Source organism: Procambarus clarkii, chromosome 56 (genome assembly GCF_040958095.1).
Source record: "Procambarus clarkii isolate CNS0578487 chromosome 56, FALCON_Pclarkii_2.0, whole genome shotgun sequence".
NCBI lineage: Eukaryota > Metazoa > Arthropoda > Malacostraca > Decapoda > Cambaridae > Procambarus > Procambarus clarkii.
The window spans coordinates 26,544,079-26,551,711 of NC_091205.1; the positions used below are offsets into that span (position 1 = coordinate 26,544,079).

The window sequence follows — 7,633 nt, forward strand, 5'->3', positions numbered from 1 at the left end:
ACTGGGATAGGTGGATAGGGTGAATGAGCGGCGTCAAACCACTTGAACTATCGAGAATCGAACGCTGACTCTGCAAGAAACAAAACAAACTGTAAAACAGTGGATGAAAGCCAAAAATGTGGGAGATGGACAAAGACAACTGAAAACTTACGGGCTCACCATAGCCCGTGCTACATGGAAATATTATTCTAGTTGCTTAAATCTAAAACAACAATGGTGCAGTCTGCCTTTCCTCCAGCCCCCCACGATGCACACTTCTCTGGATGAAGATTCATATCACGACAACTTTTATCCCGTGAAAAAAGTTTAGTAAATCTACCTTAGAATTATTGGCAAAGTAGATTGACTAGACCACACACTAGAAGGTGAAGGGACGACGACGTTTCGGTCCGTCCTGGACCATACTCAAGTCGATTGTGATACCATTCCACAATCGACTTGAGAATGGTCCAGGGACGGACCGAAACGTCGTCGTCCCTTCACCTTCTAGAGTGTGGTCTGGTCAACTTACTTTAGCCACGTTATTGTGACTCGTCGCCTGCATTGGCAAAGTATATTTTTAATAGTTTTGTGAAAGATCTGCTAATAATACGAATGTTTAGGTCGAGTTTCAATTAACAATTAATGTTCTCTTATATGAGATCTTACGGTGTAAGGGAGGGTAATCTGCAGGATAAAGCGCTAAACATATACGACTATATACTGATTGGAAGGAATATGAAGATTGGAACCGAGACAAGTCTGAGGAAAGGATTGGTGTCCAACCACCTGGAAGGTCGGGGATTGAGCGTCGACTTGCATGAAACGAGGCCGTCGCTTTACCGTCCAGTTCAAGTGGTTGGTTCCTAGACGTCTCCACCACAAGCATGTATCGGTGGCTGGTTGAAACCAGGTCGTTAAACCACCGCCAAGCTCTCCCAAGGAAGGTAAATACGTCTTCCCTTTCCTACCTTTCCCTCTCTACCTTTCCTTTCATCTTTTCCTTTTCTCAAACCCAACTACTTAAGCTGGACGGTAGAGCGACGATCTCGCTACGTGCAGGTCGGTGCTCAATTCCCGACCGCCCAAGTGGTTTTGCACCATTCCTTTCCCCCCCGTTCCATTTCAAATCCTTATCCTGACCCCTTTCCCAGTTCTATATAACCGTAATGGCTTGGCTCTTTCATCTAATAACTCTTTTCCATTCAAACCCCTCTCCCAATTTCCTTCTACCCTCCCCCCCCCCTTTCCCTTCCACATTGTCATCCCATCTTTTATTTCCTTTTCTTTCTCTACCTTCATCTTTTCTTATCTTATTCTCTCCCACCCTGACTCCCTCCTGCAGAATCCTCCTCCTTCCTCTAATTGCCTCAACTTGCCTCCAAGCGCAGGTCTAACGAGACAAACCGGTTCTGCTCAAATTGAAATTCAGCGTCTAAACGACGCAATAAATATCAAGCCAAAAATAATGATCTCTTGCCTTTAAAAACAGATCATAACTTTCCACTGTAATTACGAAAGTTGTAATGAGAGCATAAGCGTCGGTACAGTCATTTGATGGTAGAAAAACCCCCCACCCACACACACACTGTCTCCTCTCTCTCTCTCTCTCTCTCATCTTTCTCTCTCTCTCTCTCTCTCCTCTCTCATCTTTCTCTCTTCCTTGCATTCTTCATTTGCGTCTATTTACACAACCCGTTCTCGCACACCTTTTATAGGTATAGGTTAAGAAATAATTGTAATTACGAAGCAATAAGATGCTTATCTTAACATACTAAGAAGGTTAGGTAAGGTCGGTGTTTTCTATGAAGCTTTTCAAGGTAAACTAGAATGTTTAGTATGTCACATATGCACGTATTTAATAAGTCAATATTGACTATACGAAAGTGCGAGAACGGGTTGATTTACACCTAGGGAAAGGAATTGTGAATTGAATTTCGGGCTATTCATGCCCGTGCCACCTCTTGAATGGCTTTCTCTTCATCAATCAACAATCAAACCGTCCAGATAAGCTCCAATACGCCGCAAGTTCATTATTCGATAATAAGTTTGATGGCCTAGCCATTGCAACTTTAATTTTCTCTCTCGTTTACCGCAGTGCAAGAGAGAGAGAAGATTAAGCCACCCAAAAGGTGGCTTGGGCATGAATAGCCCATAAGTGGTGGCCCTTTTGAGCCATTTCCAGTATCAATAGATGATACTGGAGATCTGTGGAGGTGCGACTGCACCCTGCGTGACGGGAGATGTCTCCCGTGCCGCAGTGCAAGTACTGTGGTCCTGTCGTTTAGTCTGTCGTTTAGTCTACTCTAGTGGTGCTCTTGTGCACCCGCTACGTCTTATGAGTCAACAACAGCTTCTTGGAGTTTGTTCTTATATTTTAGGCGACGGTAAAGCGCTTGTTTGTTTTGGTAAAATAAATAATGTTTTAGCTACAGAAAGTCAAAGAATTTAAAAAGGAATTTAGTTTGGTTAGGATTTAGGATTAGTGCCAAGATATGAAAATGGTTAGATTATGGAGCGCCGTGTGTGTGTGTGTGTGTGTGTGTGTGTGTGTGTATTCACCTAGTTGTATTTACCTAGTTGTTCTGGTGAGGGGTTGAGCTCTGCTCTTTCGGCCCGCTTCTCAACTCTCAATCAACCGTTACTACTATTTTTTCCCCCCCACACACCCAGGAAGCAGCTCCGTAACAACTGTCTAACTCTCAGGTACCTATTTACTGCTAGGTAACAGGGGGCATCAGGGTGAAGGAAACTTTGCCCATTTGTTTCTGCCTGGTCCGGGAATCGAACCCGCGCCACAGAATTACGAGTCCATTCTAACATTCTGTTGTTTAATGTTCTGACTCCGGAACAATTTTCCTTCTCATATATAGTGTATACTCACACACCCCTATACACACACACACACATACATACATATACACACACACACATACACACATATGGATCGGAATAACCGGAATAGTTTCAGTTTGAACCACTAGGTCTGATTTTTTACAACATTAAATTCCTATTTTTTCAAATTCCATGATTAAATCGCTTAGACATTGTGGCAAAAAAACGTGTTTTTTTTTTATCCAAACCAAAAAGAGGCTTTAACTCTCCTCATAACTATGAAAACAGAACCCAAGACGCGACTGTTGACCCAGAAATCGCTGAAGTTGCCTCCCAAGCACCACTAAGGTGGGATTACTTGCAGAATCGAAGCACTTGCACTCTGAGAAATGAAATAGACAATTGTAATTACAATCGCAAGAATACCAATGTCATTGTAGGATAATGTTCTCGTGGCGTATCGGAGGCAGATTATCAGAGATCATCCCAGTCGAAGGTAATGCAGGTGAACAGAACGTAAACAGGTAAATATCTACTTACAGGAAGGTAACTGAGAATGGGAAAACGACTCTTGGAGCGTGATACAATTCTATCATTAACACAAGAGACTTTCAAACAGTTGACCAGATCACACACTAGAAGGTGAAAGGACGACGACGTTTCGTCTTGAGAATGGTCCTGGACGGACCGAAACGTCGTCGTCCCTTCACCTTCTAGTGTGTGGTCTGGTCAACTTACTTTAGCCACGTTATTGTGACTCATCGCCTGCACTTTCAAACAGAATAAAGTCAGCGACCATTAGAATAACACAAATCTAAACAAGGATGCACTCCTGGCCAAACACACAAGCTACGTAAGACCAGTACTAGAGTATGCAACGCCTCTAAGAAGGCCGTACTTTGGTAATGACAAATTTAAATAGTTAGAAAAAGTTCGCAATAAAATTGGTGCCAGAACTGAGAAGACTGTGATGGTAAGAGATCAGAATCTCCCACACCACTATATGACTGACATAACATAGATGGCATAATGAGATGGCATAATAAAATTAAAAGACCCGATGGAATTATCAAAGCGCCTAGCCATTACGACTATATAGCACTTGGAAGAGGTCGGGATAAGGATTTGGGATAGGACGGAGGGAAAGGAATAGTTCCCAACCACTTGGACGGTCGGTGGATTGAACGCCGAACTGCATGAAGCGAGACTGTCGCTCTACCGTCCAGCCCAAGTGGTGGATCAATGCATAAAATGAAAATCAATGCATAAAAGGACCCGAGTGCAAGATGATTTTACAGTCAAGTTGCAGAAGTCGATTCCATTTACAGCGTGAACTCGATAAGAAGTAAAAGAAGAACCAGGTTAAAAATATCATGGAGGCGGAGCTATAGAGCTAGATCTCATTACCCCATAATCACCGATAGGTAAGCACTTATAAGAAGGAAATAAACTCCCTATCACTCTCTTTTTTTTTCCGTTCTTTCCTCCTACCTCTTCCTTCTTCCTTCGCTCCCTTTAACCACTTTCTGTTTTCATCTCTCACAGTCCCGTCAGAGGAAACAGAGCTCCGAGTCAGCACCTAAATGTCAAGTCTCATGACTGCTCGGAAGATGATCTAATCACACTATTGTCTTTACCTCACAATACCAGACGTGCCTCTGTGGGTCTGAAGACTCACTCTATCTCTTGAGAATTCCAAGTTTCTTCTCCAGTGCCTTAGTGACTACCATCGTCACTTGATGCTGCTAGGTTCAACACTCCCCCCTCTTCATCTTCCCTTATCTCTTTCCCCGTCCTCTTTCTCTCCACTCTACCCTCTTCCTCTCCTCTCATTCACCCATAGGCACTTTAGGTTTCAGGAAACAATGCTGTTCTTACAGTGCCAAAACTGTAAGAACATATTATCTGTTTATCAACAACATACTAACATGTATGTATCTATGAACTTAAAATATTATACAATTCACGAAGGTCAATTATTAAAAATTTACAAAACAATGTAACTGTGACGATGAAAAATTATATAAAAAATAATATTATATATAAAAGAAATGGTTATTAGGTGAAGCTAAACTTCATTGTGAATGAAAAACAAAGGAACCGCCTACTACACGCGCTGTACTGTGATCCTCTTCAGGAATTCATGCACAGCTGTACTGGAAATTGGTGAATACAAACTGATGTCTTCATCTGCTTTCTACCGACCTCAAGAAATACGGAAATTAGTCTCAGAGGCAATCATTGCTGACTCGAAGATTTCAAAATCGTACAAACAATTTATGACGTACAAAAACACATTCCAGATTTACAGCGTGACTGTAACAATCAATTACGCCGAAATATGGTTTAACTTACTTGTCGACATCCATATAGTCATCCGGGCTTAGCACTTTCCTCTCGTAAACACCCCCTTTTGTTGACAATATTTGGTAAACTGGAGTCAATTTGTTTACCAAGAATTTTAGTGCCCGATACGATATTATCTACCTCCCTACCTGCCTATTCCCCATCCTCTCCCTCCCTATATATACGCAAACATTGTGTCTCCTCCTCACGGGAGACATCTCCCGTCAAGTAGGGTGCAGTCACACCTCCACAGATCTCCAGTATCAGCTCTTGATACTGGTAATGGCTCAAAAGGGCCACCACTTACGGGCTATTCATGCCCGTGCCACCTTTTGGGTGGCCTAATTTTCATAAATCAGTCAATCGTCTCCTCCTTAGGGCAAGAATCTGTGCATAATTTTGTGTCTTAAGTCGATTGGCTGGAACTCGGGACACGAGTTTCCGCAAGCACAGAGTTGTAAACGAGGAGGTAACTTCCCGAACCATCAATTATCAGCACATTTAACAAAACAAACTAAGCAAGAAGAAATAATAAACAAAGTTTGTTTCCATTTACCTTAAGCGCTGGAGTTGACGTCTTTGCTGGATTTGATAAGTGGTTGTTGGCTGTTTTACAACCAAGCTTATTATTCATAGTTTTATATGCATGCTTGGCCGTGATTTTTTTTTCCAAAACAGTCTAGTTTCACCAACTTAAACTATTGTTTTGAGCACTTTATTTTTCGTCTTTATTTTGGTCAATTTCTAAAAGAAAGTCTCGGCTGCTGGTTTTATCAGCACTCGAAAGGTTCGTTTCTTTAATGTTGCGAAAGTTATCACTGAACTTAAATCTGTTGAATCGGTCACAACTTGCCACAAACACATCCTCACTCTCTCCTCATATTTTCTAATGTATATTAAGTGGGCACAATCTCTCAAGTAGTGGTCATCACCTTTACCACAGATTCTGCAGTTCTGCTGCCCAGCTAATCTTTCCATCGTTCACTTGTTCTGTCCTGGTCTTTCTCCTTTCTGATAGTTTCATTACGTTCACTAATAACTTCCAATGTTATGGCTGGGCCTTGGTTCATCACTACCAGTTATCAATAATGATTGTTTTCACTCTAAAACAGGGAAATTTTATCCCGAATAACACATGCGCCACGACCGCGTTGGAACGTGAAACAGCCAAGTGGGGAAGTGTGGGACCCCCACAACACAGCTGTCACCACCACAGCGCCATCTGTTGGCGCTCGGCGTGAGTACAAATCGTCGTAAGTTGGACTGTTGTAAGTGGGTGGAACCCCCCCCCCCCCCTCTCCTCTTATATATTATGACAATCGATTCATTGTGCCAATCTTGCAGCTGAAGGAGTTTGTGAGTTGTGACTAAGAACATTTATAATTATCAAGTACAAGTTTGTGAGCAAAGATTGTATTTCAACAATTGCAGGTGACCCAAATACCCAGAATGAACTCCCTTAGAGCCCTACCGCTCACAGAATGAGTATTGGTGGCACAATCCAACCATCGTTCCCTTCATCACCACCACCCCCGCCGTCATCACTCCAGGCACCATCATCGTCGCCCCCCGAACTATCACCACCACTATATTCCCCCTTCGTCTTGTAAGGAGTCTAGGGATAGGGACCATCCCCATGACCTCTGACAGGCCGAAGGTGACGGACAGGGGCACCACTAACTGACAACCTCGTCGCGGTATACGTCGACACGAAGCCCCACGTCAGAGGTCTGACGTAGAAGAGGAATGTTGTGGTGGCCCAAGAGGCGAGGAGAGATGCAGTTGGAGAAGGAAATGTTAAAAGCAGTCAGGAACGCTGACCGGGAACGACTTTCCAGCACGTCTGTATTAAATTGTTGATTTAAGAGTGGTCGTGGTCATAAGTTTAAACTACGGTTTTGCCGGCAATAGACTTTATAATTTTTAAAGTTAATCTCTGACTAATACTAAAGTTCATAACTTTTCATTGCATTGTAATCATCCAACACAAGTTGGATTTCAGGGGATTGGAATGAGTTATTTCATTTTTGACTAGGTACGGGTTCAAGCACATTTAGGCCGCTTTATGTACCCATCAATGCTTACTTATCACTGACTACGGTGGAGCTAGTTTTATTTTTCTTTCCCCGCAATTCTAAAATTACTGTTCGCCCAATTATTTTGTACTCATTTTTTGCCTCTGTACCCGTGACATACCTCTTTCATGCCTTTTCCGGTTATACGTAGTATGAGATCTTGCTGGTCGATTACCGCCCGACTGTTAAAAACATGACTGGTATCGGTAGGGGGAAGATCCCTCCCACACTCCTGTTTACCGTCCTTGTACCTGGCTGCTGGACTCTTCTAACCAAAGGATTAGAGACTATAACGTCCAGTTTCATCTTCTTTCCACTTTTCAGGAACCTAAATTATTTATTTAGAAGTAAGTAAGTAAGTAATTATCAAAAGAAGGCACCAAACCGGGAAGGCTATG

The 7,633-nt window shown here is 42.6% G+C and overlaps 1 long non-coding RNA gene across 1 annotated transcript in view; it reads right to left on the reverse strand.

Annotated features, from left to right (window-relative positions):
- Window positions 1-6,338, reverse strand: part of LOC138353133 (uncharacterized) — a 180,884-nt gene extending 174,546 nt beyond the window's left edge. The window contains exon 1 of the long non-coding RNA XR_011223078.1: window positions 5,717-6,338. This is a non-coding gene — a long non-coding RNA (uncharacterized lncRNA). The remainder of the gene's footprint in view (window positions 1-5,716) is intronic.
- Between the last annotated feature and the right edge of the window lie 1,295 nt (window positions 6,339-7,633).